This window comes from Bacillus rossius (genome assembly GCF_032445375.1).
Source record: "Bacillus rossius redtenbacheri isolate Brsri chromosome 4 unlocalized genomic scaffold, Brsri_v3 Brsri_v3_scf4_1, whole genome shotgun sequence".
NCBI classification, from domain to species: Eukaryota; Metazoa; Arthropoda; class Insecta; order Phasmatodea; family Bacillidae; genus Bacillus; species Bacillus rossius.
The window spans coordinates 18359303-18373727 of NW_026962010.1; the positions used below are offsets into that span (position 1 = coordinate 18359303).

Below are 14425 nucleotides of genomic sequence, written 5' to 3' on the forward strand. Positions count from 1 at the left end.
CAAATCGGCTTTGTTTCAGCCGCAGACAAAACACGTGTATCAAACTCATCCGGGGAGAACATTCGCGAAAGCGCATCAGCCACCATATTATCACTACCCTTAATATGATGTAATTTAAATTTAAAGCGAGACAACCTCAACACCCAGCGCCCGAGCTTACCGAGCTGGTTCGGATGGGTAAAGAGCCAGCTGAGCGCCTGATTGTCCGTATACAAATCATATTCGTGACAATCAATATAAGATGCGAACTTCTCGACGCCAAACAAACACGCTAAGGCTTCCTTCTCGTATGTACCCAGACATCGTTACCCGTCAGTGAGTGTTCTATTGGCATAGGCGATAGGGCGCAACCTATCGTTTTCAATATGCCCAAGTACGACACCTACAGCGATGCTTGATGCTTCTACCTGCAGGGCGAACCTGCGTTGAAAATCAGGAAGAACCAAGACAGGGGGAGAAGACACCAAGGCCTTAAGGCTGTCAAAGGCCTTCCGTTGAGCGTCGCCCCACTCGAAAACAACATAATTTTTACGCAGTTTATTAAGCGGACTACAGCGTAATCGGGAATCGGGAATGAAGCGAGCGTAATATCCCGTCATGCCCAGAAATCTTTGAACTCCTCTGACGTTCCTAGGAGAAGGGAAATTTACAATAGGGGAGACTATCGGTATCCATGATAAGTTTTTCTTTAGAAATGATGTAACCTAAAAATTTAACGTAGTCTTTTCCCAAGAGAATCTTATCGGGATTTACTGTTAAATTAGAGGCTCTGAGGCGATCAAACACCTGACACAAATGTTGTTTATGCTGCTCCAGATTAGCACTGTAGACGATAATATCGTCAATGTAATTAAATACTGATTTATACTTCAAGTCGCCTAGAATGTGATCTAGCACTCGGCTCATCGCCTCGCTACCAAAAGACACACCCATAGGCACTCGATTAAATTGAAATTGCACCCAAGGGTTAGAAAATGCAGTGTATTTGTGACAATCAGGATGCAAGACACACTGGTGGAAGCTAGCATTTAAATCAATAACAGAAAATATGGCTGCATTCGCGAGGCATTGGAGGGCGCTCTCTACGGTTGGCAACTCGTAGCCCTCCTCTTTAATATTATCGTTAAGCTCTTTTGTAATTATGAACCAGCCTAAATTCTCCAGCCTCCTTTTTAGGAACTAAAAAGGAAGGCGAACTAAAATCGGAAACAGAGGGAGTAATAACTCCTGCATCTAAGAGACTATTGATGATATTTTTCAATCTATGCCACTTGGGGGGTGAGAATTTATGTCCCTTAGTCCTGACGGGAGACGAGTCCTTAAGATAGAATTTATAAGGCATGACATCACACCTGCCTATTCGGCTGGTAATTACGTCAGAATACGTATTCATGACGTCAGCTATAACAGCTTCCCTATTGATGACGTCAGAATTGTCGGAGCACGACATGACAATAGGCGTGGAGTCCTGATGAATGAGTCTAATTTTTTTAGATGGATGAAAGCCGAATACAATTTCCTGATTAGCGACGTCTAACAAACATCGAGTTTTTCCCAGAAAATCTAATCCCAAAATGAGCGGATGACATAACCCCGGAACTACATTAAATCGCCAATTCCAAGAAAAACCCGCGATTTTTAAGTGAAGTTCAACTTCAACGTCAGAATTAACAATCACGCCGTTGGCGACACAAACTTTTACATCAGAGCCGGTACATACACGTTTTTGCAAATTAGGATATTTGATGCAACATGCATCGAACACAACAGAGTTAATTAAAGAACGCCCCGACAGAGGGATCAATAACACTAGCTGCACACTCAACGTGTCGCGTTGCGCGCATACCGCGTGCGGGTTCAGAGATGACCTGCGAAGCGGACTGAACATTAGGAAATTTGACTTTAGAATTAGATACAAAACTACCTGGTGTAGGCATGGTGTGAAAATCCTCCTGATAATTTTGAACTGCTAACAATCTATTTTCCACGTTTGAGCTCCACTTGCGGAGAGCACTCAGACTGGAAGGAGGGCTTAGCATAGCTCTATATTGTAACACCAGCGGTGACACGTTGTCTACTATAGTTTGAGTTAATTCAGTTTCCGAGAGGTTCAATTCCAGAACCTCAGCATAGGCCGCAACGGAATTAATGAACTGTAATAAATGTTCATTAGGTTTCTGAAACCTGAATACTAGCTCACGTTTACACGTTTCCAAGACACGTGGCGGACAAGCGAACTGTAAGACAGACGTCTTAAACTGCGCGAAAGTTAAATTCCGGCTTATGGCGTCAGTGAGCAGTGGCAAAAACGCCGCACCACAGAGGCTTAAGAAAGTTGCTCCGCCTTACAGACTAGTTTTAACCCAGCTAAGCGTGCAGCCGCAATCAAAAAATCCAGAACCGCACGCGGTTCACAGCGGTCAAGACAAAGGAGAAGTTTTAAATTAGCAAAGAAAATTTTCTCGTTCAATCTGGAGTTAGAAGAAGCGGGATTAGTGGGAGTAGGGAATTGCCGAGACGGTACCTCTTCTGACGATTCCCAGGCGCCTCGCACATGCTGAACGAGCAAACCACGAAGGGTAGCTACGGTAGCGTCCTCCTCCAACTGAACAGCTTCCTCGGTCAGAATCTGAATTAGGTCGTCTCTCCGCAAACTGTATATCCACCCGGTTGCCGGAGTCCCCATGATGCAAGTAAAAAAAGAAACAAACACACTTTAAGCACTCTGTCCCTAGCAGAGTTGCGCAGTTGAAAGCCTATAAGCTTAGAGGCGAGGAGAACCATAACATGGCTGCGACTGCGGAAAGGTGTTTGGGAGCAGGTTTAATTACTTGAAATGCATTATATCTATACGATTTACGTTTGCATTTAATTAGGCCAAATATAAATACTGATGAACAGTAAGATAGCAAGACAGACTATGTTTACAATTAAGTTTCAATTAATTGGTGACATTAATAATTGACAAGGAACATACACGACGAATTATTTAGGTGGACGAGCCATCTATCAAGGTCAAGAAACACGGAAGTGACACCTGCTTAACAGTGCGTGGTCCCTATACGGACCATCAAAAAGGGCGTTGTGTTCACACAAGACAGACGCCTCAAATACAGAAATGTTACAACAAATGAGAATTCAAAGGCAAAAATACGTAAACAACAAAATATTGCGTGCAAGAAAGTTACATGCTGTTACAATAAATTACTTTACGTACGTTTTATGTACGTCAACGCCTCAGGGGAGAACAGTTACTACAAGTTGAAAGTTAAGTTCATTAAGTTAATTAAGTTAATTCAAACATAATTTTCTAAGTGGCGACTGAAAGGGAATTTAAACAAGACAGCCTATTATTTTACGTTACATAAGGGCAAGGGCCACCACCTCACTCACAAAAAGGAAAAACACTTACATTCTTCTCCCTGATGCTCTCGCACGTCGTTACAATTAAAAACTAACAGACTACATGCCGAATTAAACAGACCATGTAGCTACTCAAGCTACTGCAAAAGACCAGATGAGACGAGACAAGCAAACCAAGCTAACAAGACCGAATTACAACCTGACAGCAGCTTATATTAAATCGGCTCGGCACAGCGCGCATGCGCCAACCCCAGGATTGGAGGCGAGGAGAAATCAAACACCCACTAGGAGTGCGAAGGAGGGAGGGGAAGATGCGCCGATGCCCGCGCCGACGCGCGAAGTTTGATGGTAGCGGACCTGAACGCTACAAATTTACTGAAGGAATAACTGTGCCAGATGATGTCGTGAGCGCAGGCACTGCAAAAAAGCAGACTTTCTCCAAAACTTTCTTAGAGGAAGTCATTTTGAAGACTCTGCATTAAAGCGCTATTGCCTGCAGTAACTTCATCTTAAGCACATCTGTCCATAATATTTGTATAAGAAAAACGTAAATCAGAAATGGGGGACAAGAAAGAATGATTTCTGCCACTTCATTGTAAACAGGTCATTAATTTTTATTTTTCAAGAATAACTTATAATGTCATTATATTATCAAATGGAAACCAAGCAATGGTTTACGGCCTACCAGTCAAAATATTATAGTCTTTTCTCAAGATAAAGAACATATTGAAGACAATATATGTTAAAGCATATTTTTCAATTGGCTCTTTACCAAAATAAAATAATCTTCTTGTCGTGTAACGGTGAAGAATCTGCCTATTGTCTTTACAGCAGAAAATTGAATAAATAAATGTAATGCACCAGATGAAAATACCGTTTGTATATATTAAATTATTAATTTATTATCTATTGAGACTATGTCTTAAGCTAATGTGAGTGCAACACTGCATAGACACAGAATTGACTCAGTTACTTCCTTAGAAGTAGAAGTACTGCAGTCACTGCACCAAAAGCAGAATTGCCTGCAGTCACATCATATAAAGAATACTGCTCCATAATTTTTGTAAACGAATCTGCGATAAAGCAGAAATATGACCTCAAGCAGAAATAAATTTAACAACTTCACCGGAAACTATACAGATCTTAAGTATTCACTTGATACATATATTTGTATTATTGAAACAAACAGAAAACCACATTTTATACATATGTCCTACACGACACCAGAATAAAAATATTTAACAAGAAACAGATGTCAATGAAGATGATATTGTTACGATTAGTAAAAAAATACTGGTGGTGGGAAAACTACTGGTTTCGTGAATGGATAACCCAATTAAAGATTCTACCACTTTACTTTTACTGATTGCCCATATTTACATCACTAACAAATAATCTTCTAAAAATGCATAATAATAAATTACGCTAATAAAAATGTTTATTCCACAGTCACTCGGTTTTTACACACCGCACACTTCGCTGGGCCGCACCTCTGGCGCAACTCTCGCCGCAGCACACCTCGTGGACATCCGTCACGGGACTCCGTCGAAACACTCCGACGCCGCCGTCTAACTTCTCTTCGCCGAGAGTCAGCTCGAAACTTCGCTCGGAACTTCGCTTGGAACTCTCGCCGCACCCGCGGCATTATCGCCGAGAAACTCGCTCAGAACAGAACTCCTCGCCCAGGAACTCCGCCGCACCCGCGGAACTATCGTCCCGACTATCGCCCCGGGACTGAACTGTAGGCCCTGGAACATTCGTCCAGGAATTTCGCCACCCCGTGATCTCCCGCCGCACCCGCGGCACTGTCGCTCAGACTATCAGCTAGGAACTGATATCTTTGCCCTGGAACCTTCGTCCAGGGAACTTGCCGCCCCGGGAGCTGCCACCATATCCCCGTAACACTATCGCCCCGGAAAAACTAACTCGTTCGGAGGTCCGCGTCCTGGGATTACATAGGCCCAGGCGCCACTTCTAAAATTCACGTGCGCAGCTGGAGACAGTTACATCATCCCGCGTCGAACCGTCGCCAGAAAACGTCGAAAGGGCGTCGGCAGCTCGAGCGACTCCCACAGGTGAAGGTGTCAGGTTACGACGCCGAGACAGTGGGTCATGAGGAGAGAGTTTAAAAAGAGGGGGGGGGGGGGAAGCGACAACCCCCGCAATCCACCAGGTGGGCGCTGCACGTCTCACATTGAGGGGGCCACGTGACGTCAGTGGCCGTGTTCTTCCGCCAGCCAGCTCAGAACCTGCACGCCCTGCGTTCCTGTTTACGTTGGTAACAATATATGTACGCAGATTATAAGACTTTTCACAAAAAAAAAATTATCATCTTTTCTGTAATAAAAAAAGGAACTGTCTGCTGTCATTAACACAGTACAAGAAATTAATTATTATTGCTGCACCAGATAAAAATTAAACCTGTTGCTTTTAACATGTTGTGGTCCCGTCTCCTCTTACCGATGTCTCTCTTGGGTGAGAGCCAGGTATCGGGTGGAGAAGGTCCAACTGCTGGTCTTGCGGCAGGAGTCACAGTTGGCTGGTGAAGGCGAATAGCTAATGGGGTGAGGGATAGGGGCTAAGCTATTCATTGAAAATAATGTCGGTATTTTACAAGGAACTTTTATTGACTTGAATTGTCCAAACAGTTCAATTTGTCGCCTGCGTCGGCTTTCACTACATACACAGAATTTATACACGGTACACCCTATCGTCCGGAGAAGGGGGGGGGGGGAGACAAATTCCCTAGGCCGAGATAGGTCCTCGGATGGCCTAACTCGCGAAGGAGGGGTGCGAGCAGCAGAAAACGGATAGCCAGTCGTTCTGCTGCTCCCCCTATGATCGTCCTATGGCCAGTGGGCGGAATCCAGCCTCACTGGCCGTCGGGCCGATCAACTGCTTTTCAGGTGGATGACCTCGCCTTTATATAGGGAGAAATGCGCGGGAACGAAGAAAAAGAATGGAGGGGCGAACTAACTCCTCTTTGGAAGGGATGAGATGCACGCGCATAACTCTCGCCAAAATTTCCCTGCCCTGGTGGTGGAAGTATAAACTAGATATAAATAATTAAAAAGAAAAGATTAATGTGGCATAAATAATTATATGTACCTACATTAATATTCAATCCTATGTATTAAAAAGTATTTAAACTTGCTTTCACAACTTAATTAGTTAAATTTATACTATTATAAAATATTAATACAGTTGGTAGATCGCCGTTCACAAGATGGCGTCACAATGTACATGTTTAGCTGTGGCGAAAGAAAAATATCCATTTGTATACATAACTCGTCCATATTTACTATTATATTCTGAAGTGCATTAATATGTGTGGTTATAGCGACGTAAAAAAAATAAAGGGCGAAGATGGTTGGTTGCTTTAATGAATTATTCTATTGTTCGTTGCTTTGTTTATAACCTACGACGTCGCACAGATTCGTCGCCGCATATTACGTGAGTAGGCCTATTGCCGAAACATTTTTCCCTGAATTGCTTCTGAACTAATTAAAACACGTTTTGGGTTTAATTATCACGTAAAGTAACGTGACATTTAATATAGGAAGGGCGGGCACGCGTCAAACACTTAAAGTTATTAATGGATTAAATGTACCCGATATGATGTGGTGCAGGACCTGCAAAGAAGCAGAACTAGCTCAAAAACTTTCTTAGAGGAAGTCATTTTGCAGACTCTGCATTAAAGCACTATTGCCTGCAGGCGCGTAGGAACCGGGGGGCGACCCAGGCGACTGCCCGGCCATAACATTTCATGGCCGGGCAAAGTGATGGTTTTGCCCGGCCATTGCATCAGATGAACAAGAGGCATTGTCTTCATTGCAATGATAAGTGGTTTTTTGGGATTTTTTTAGTCTGTGCGTTACTTTATTCTTAAAATAAATTAAGACTTTCCGATAAGTGTACAGGCACAATAAATACGGAAACTGTTCTTGTTTTCTTCTAAATATTCACGTTTCACAGTGCTGATAGCGGAAATATTATTGTGGGGATATAAGACCAATAAATGTTTCCGCTCGTTGCAGTAGCTTTCGCTCAGTTTTTATCCACCCTTGTCTACCTGACCTTCACACCCTTGCATTCACCCCGCCTCATTTCTACCTAACGGTAACGACCTGATGTGCAGAGCGCTTTCCACATCAGTCATCATTCAAAAGCTGTACGTCTTGCTTTTAAGTCCAAGAAACTTTGTGAGCCGTACTACAGAAATGTTTAAAATAAACTTATTTATCTATAGTATCGTGAGTGAGTAGTGCGGAATGGCAGTGATGAAAAAACATTTAGGGTTTATGGAGAAAATTTATAACAGTATTTTAATTTTTGCGGCGTACAATGACTCAGAAAAGCATCAACTTTTTCTTCAACAACCTTTCTGCACAGTCCTGCAGTTCATCACAACCACCGCCTTAAAATCAGTGCACATTAGGCTGTGATGCCTGTGAAGACAAAGATCCTAAAGAACAGTTGGATTCCTTTAACTCATGTATTACTTTTGAGCAGTTTAGACTGAGGCGAATTTTTATATGATCCCAAAAACCAAATATAATATACCTATTTAACATTAAAGTTTAGTATGTCGTTACATTATTTTTTTACGCTCGTCGCTCGAGATTATTCCATCGAGTAATAAAAAAAATTACTTTGAATCTACAAATCATTGAACAAGAATTTATCAAGCAGATTTGCAGTTATTTTTAAGCATCTTCACTCGCCTATTCTGTGGGGTTCGCATTTTAAACTTATTCTTAAGGGGAGTCTGACAGTAAAAAAATTAATACGTATATTGACTTTTTTAATTTTTAATACCAAAATAAAATTTCGACTCTCCTGAATAAAATGATAAGTGTTATAGCGAAAAGCTTTCTTCCATCTTTTTTTTTTTTTTAATTTTTTTAAAGTTGAACTGCATTTTTCGAAAAATTAATTTTTGTGACTTTTTAATTTTAAATGCTAAATAAATTATTTTGACCTTTCTGAATACAATTTAAATACTTTCTAGTACTCCTTTCAATAAAAAACATAACGAATAGTAAATTTTCAAAACTTTGGAGCCTTATTTCAGATTTGGTTGATGTATAGAACTTTCCTTGTAACTATAGCGATATATAGTTGGCAAAATATATTATCTCACGATAAAAATATTAATCTTCAACCACCGTCATGTAATAATGATGCAATTAGTCAAACATATTTTTAATTATAAATACATCTTTGCCTTTTCTACAGCTCTAGATAACTTGATGATACCTGGGGACTAAATTTGAAGGTGCTTGTAATTTATGTACTCTGTGCAGTGGGAAAATTCAACAAATTGCCTTTAAAATGAATTCTACGAGGCGAAAACTGAAAAGTGAACACTGTTTTGTGATGCCGAGCCTTAAGTAAATTTGTTATAAAAAAAGTTAAAATTTCTGCTAGTAGTACATTCTATTTTTATGTACGAAAGATGCTTAAATAGCACCATTTTGCTGCTTAGAATACAATTTTTTTTCTACCGGGGGAGAGCCCCCGGACACCCCCTTTGTTAAATCCACCACTTATAATGATACTCTCCTTTGCCCCCCCCCATTAAATATTTGCTTCCTACGCGCCTGATTGCCTGCAGTAAATTCAGCTTAAGCACATCTGTCCATAATATTTGTATGAGAAAAACGTGAATGAGAAATGGGGGACACAAGAAAGAATAATTTCTACCACTTCATGGTAAGAAAAACATGAATCAGAAATGGGTATCGCAAGAAAGAATGATTTCTACCACTTCATAGTAAGCAGGTCTATAATTTTTATTTTTCAAGAATAATTTATAATGGCATTATATAAGCAAATGGAAACCAAGCAATGGTTTACGTCCTACCTGGCAAAATATTATAGTCTTATCACAAAAAACATAACAGATTGAAGACAATATATGTAAAAGCATATTTTTCAATTGGCTCTTTATTAAAAAAAAAATAATCTTCTTGTCGTGTAACGGTGAAGATCCTGTCTACTGTCTTTACAGCAGTAAAATTGAATAAATAAAAGTAATGCACCAGATGAAAATACCGTCTGTATATATTAAATTCGTAATTTATTATCTTTGGTGAATGTGTCTTAAGCTAATGTGAGTGCAACACTGCATAGAAGCAGAATTGACTCAGTGACTTTCTAAGAAGTAGAATTACTGCAGCCACTGCACCAAAAGCAGAATTGCTTGCAGACACATCATGTAAAGCACACTGCTCCGTGATTTTTGTACATGAAGCAGAGATAATGCAGAAATGTCACCTCAAGAATAAATTGATTCAACAACATCCATGGAACCAGTACAGATACAATGTACTCACATGATATATTTATATTGGTTTTATAGAAAGAAAGGGAACTTACATTTCATTAGTCCTACACGTGAACGGATGAGAATTCTCATCACAAGAAAGATATGGTAATGAAGTTCATATATAAAAGCAGAATTTTATATGGCTCTTCATCAAAGTAATAAATATATTTTTATTCTGTTACATTAAAGACTCTGTCGGCTGTCATTAAAGCAGGACAAGAAGTTAATTTTTATTAAAAAATAAGAAAAAATGGAACATATTTATATTGAAACCTTAAATTTACATAAAGTATACCTGTGCCTGAGTCTGACGTGAGCGCAGGCTTTGCCAAGAAGCAGAAATAGCTCAAAAATGTTCTAAGAGGAAGATGATTTGCAGATTCGCATTAAAGAATAATTGCATTCGGTAACTTCAGCTTAGGAACATCTGCGTCCTTAATATTTATACAAGAAATAAGTTATCAGTAATGAGGTACACAAGAAAGAATGATTTTTACCACTTCATCTTAAGAAGGTCATTTATTTTTATTTCACAAGAATAATTTATAATGGAATTATATAAACAAATGGAAACCAAGCAATGGTTACGTCCTACCAGTCAAAATATTATAGTCTTATCACATGAAACAGAACAGATTGAAGACAATATATGTATAAGCATATATTTCAATTAGTATTTACCAAAAGAAAAAAATAATATTTTTCTTGTCGTTTAATGGTGAAGAATCAGTCTACTGTCTTAAAGCAGGAAAATTGAATAAATAAATGTAATGCACCAGATGAAAATACCACCTGTATATAATAAACCCGTAATTTATTATCTATTGCGATTGTGTCTTAAGCTAATGCGAGTTAAACACTGCATAGAAGCAGTATTGACTCAGCCACTTCCTAAGAAGTAGAAGTACTGCAGTCACTGCACCAAAAGCAGAATAGCTTGCAGTCACATCAGCTAAAGCATACTGCTCCTTGATTTTTGTACACGAAGCAGTGATAATGCGGTACTGTCACCCCAACAATTAATTAATTCAACAACATCACTGGAACCAGAACAGATAATATGTAATCACTTGATACATTTATATTGGTTTTATAGAAAGATAGGGAACTTACATTTAATTAGTCCTACACATGAACATGTGAGAATTCTTATCACAAGAAAGATATGGTAATGAAGTTCATACATAAAAGCAGATATTTATATGGCTATTCATCAAATTGATTAATATCTTCATATTACGTAACAGAAAGATAATGTCTCCTGTCATTAAAGCAGGACAAGAAATTAAATTTTGTTACTAAATAAGAAAAAATGGTACATACTGGCTGAACCATTAAATTTACTACAAGAATAACTGTGCCAGAAGCTGACGTAGGCGCAGGCGCTGCAAAGAAGCAGCACTAGATCCAAAACTTTCTTAGAGGAAGTAATTTTGCAGACTCTGCATTAAGGCACTATTACCTGCAGTAACTTCATCTTAAGCACATCTGTCCATAATATTTGTATAAGAAAAACGCGAATGAGAAATGGGGTACACAAAAAAGAATATTTTCTACGACTGCATGCCAAGAAAAACGTGAATCAGAAAAGGGGATCGCAAGAAAGAATTTTTTCTACCACGTCATCGTAAGCAGGTAATTTTTTTTTTTTTTCAAGAATAATTTATGATGGTATTATATAAACAAATGGAAACCAAGCAATGGTTTACGTCCTACCAGTCATAATATTATCGTCTTATCACAAGAAACAGAATAGATTGAAGGCAATATATGGAAAAGAATATTTTTCCAAAAGGCACTTACAAAAAAAATCTTATTGTCGTGTAACGGTGAAGAATCTGACTACTGTCTTTACAGCAATAAAATTGAATAAATAAATGTAATGCACCAGATGAAAATATTGTCTGTATATATTAAATTCGTAATTTATTATCTTTGGTGAATGTGTCTTAAGCTAATGTGAGTGCAACACTGCATAGAAGCAGAATTGACTCAGTCACTTCCTAAGAAGTAAAAGTACTGCAGTCACTGCACCAAAAGCAGAATTGCTTGCAGACACATCAGCTAAAGCATACTGCTTCGTGATTTTTGTACACGAAGCAGAGATAATGCAGAAATGTATCCTCTAGAATAAATTAATTCAACAACACCCTTGGAACCAGTACAGATATTATGTAATCACATGATACATTTATATTGGTTTTATAAAAAGATAGGGAAATTACATTTCATTAGTCCTACACGTGTACAGATGAGAATTCTCATCACAAGAAATATATGGTAATGAAGTTCATATATAAAAGCAGAATTTTATATGGATCTTCATCAGAGTATTTAATATCTTTTTATTCTGTAACATTAAAGATTCTGTAGGCTGTCATTAAAGTAGCACAAGAAATTAATTTTTATTACTAAATAAGAAAAAAATGGCACATATTTATATTGAAGCCTTAAATTTACTAAAGAATACCTATGCCTGAAGCTGACGCGAGCACAGGCTTTGCCAAGAAGCAGAAAAAGTTAAAAACTTTTCTAAGAGGTAGATGATTTGCAGACTCTGAATTAAGGCAGAATTGCCTTCATTAATTCAGCTTAGGAACATATGCGTCCTTAATATTTGTACAATAAATAAGTGAATCAGTAATTGGGTACACAAGAAAGAATGATTCTTACCACTTCATTGTAAGCAGGTCATTTATTTTTATTTCACAAGTATAATTTATAATGGCATTAGATAAACAAATGGAAACCAAGCAATGGTTTACGACCTACCAATCAAAAAATTATAGTCGTATCACAATAAACAGAACAGATTGAAGACAATATATGTAAAAGCATATTTTTCATTTGGCACTTACCAAATGAAAACTATCTTCTTGTCGTGTAACGGTGAAGAATATGTCTACTGTCTTTACAGCAGTAAAGTTGAATAAATAAATGTAATGCACCAGATAAAAATACCGCCTGTATATAATAAAGCCGTAATATATTATCTATTACGAATGTGTCTTAAGCTAATGTGAGTGCAACACTGCATAGAAGCAGAATTGACTCAGTCACTTCCTAAGAAGTAAAAGTACTGCAGTCACTGCACCAAAGGCAGAATTGATTGCAGTCGCATCAGCTAAAGCATACTGCTCCGTGATTTTTGTACACGAAGTTGAGATATTGCAGAAATATCATCTCAAGAATAAATTAATTTAACAACATCACTGGAACCAGTACATATATTATGTAATCACATGATACATTTATATTGGTTTTATAGTATAGTGGTGCCCTAATTGAGAGCCGCCCTACAACACAACCTGCGGACGAATGGGTCCCCTTCTGGTAGGGGAGGATGCAAGAGGACGGGTGTGTGCGGGCAGGTGTCCCAAAGGCAGTCAGCAAAACAGAAATAGCGAAAATGACTTTATATTTTATCGGATGCAATCACTCAGCAAGACTAACAGTCGGGGAACCCACATAATGTTCCCTTTCTTCACTAACATACATATGAATGTCCTATAATTGTGCAATCTATTAAAATAGGGTACAGGCAATTGTAATTAAGTTTATCTCTGTTATCAATTAATAACATCAAATTAATATCAATTAATAACGGGACAAGCAATTAACGTCCTCAAATAGCATGAAAATAGCCACAAAATACAATAGGCGGATGTGATACCCAAAAACATTTAATTAAAACAATTCAATGAAGCAATCCACGCGCGGGTCGTGCCATCCCCTCGAACTGCAGCCGCACGGTTAAACAACGCCACTGAGCCCACTGAGATCCCAGACTAAAATTAAAATAAAAACAAGCGACTCAGGTCTGACAAAACCGTCCACGACCGTGAGCGGATTCTCCGTGGCAGGCGGGGAAATGGCGGAAGGCTGGACAGAGACAGCAAAAAAATTAGAAGAATGGTCAAGCTGCCATGACACCCCATGGCTCAATCAAATAGGGGCGATATGGAGTGCATGGTGCTTCTAAAGCCAAGAACAAAATACAGCTTAAATTTAGATAGTGGCAGCCAAATAATCCATACTAATAAAAAGAATTACATGAGAAGGACCCTTTATTTTTAACTTATAACTCGCGGCCACCACGCGGATATCAAAATCAATTCAAGTACACTACCGGTAACGAAGAGACATCACAGAAGCAGCAGTTGTGACCGCATCCGAGGAAGGTAGCTGGCGAACGACCCCGCGACAGCACCAAGCGCTGAGCACAGCACAGACCGCTTGGCGGCGCCATTATCGCAAGGCAATCGCAGGAGGGGAGGAAAAGACGTCACAGCAGACAGATGGAAAAAGGAGGGAGGGGAAGGGGAAAGGGGAAGCCAGGAACGAGCGCGCGCGTGGCGTTCAAAGTACTGAAGTGACGATCAGTCCACTTCAACCCCACCCCTTAAAGCTGCCATCAGGTGCAGAAGGAAAACAATTTCTGGCGAGGAGAGTGTACGGTGAGCATCTGAATACAATGCAATGAACAGTCCAGCTGTTCCTATGGGTTCGAGACAGTCTTCACAAGTGAGCATACACAGGCTTCCAACTTGAATTCATGCTGAATCCAGAAGTCGAAGGCGAGCCTCCCACCGAGCACGACGAGTAGCGGAGCGGCGCGCCAGAGCGGAAAGCCCGCATCACAGGTGCAGAAGCCGCTCACGCCGGACGGCGCTCAAGGCGAGAGGTATCGATGAAGAAGGATGCAAGACGATAACCGCACGGTGACGGAGT

At 39.5% G+C, this 14425-nt stretch overlaps 1 protein-coding gene across 2 annotated transcripts in view; it reads right to left on the reverse strand.

Annotated features, from left to right (window-relative positions):
- Positions 1-13920, reverse strand: part of LOC134541668 (uncharacterized MFS-type transporter C09D4.1-like) — a 92913-nt gene extending 78993 nt beyond the window's left edge. For both annotated transcript variants that reach the window (XM_063385283.1, XM_063385282.1), the window contains exon 1: positions 13824-13920. The gene's annotated coding sequence lies outside the window, so the exon portion shown is untranslated. The remainder of the gene's footprint in view (positions 1-13823) is intronic.
- Between the last annotated feature and the right edge of the window lie 505 nt (positions 13921-14425).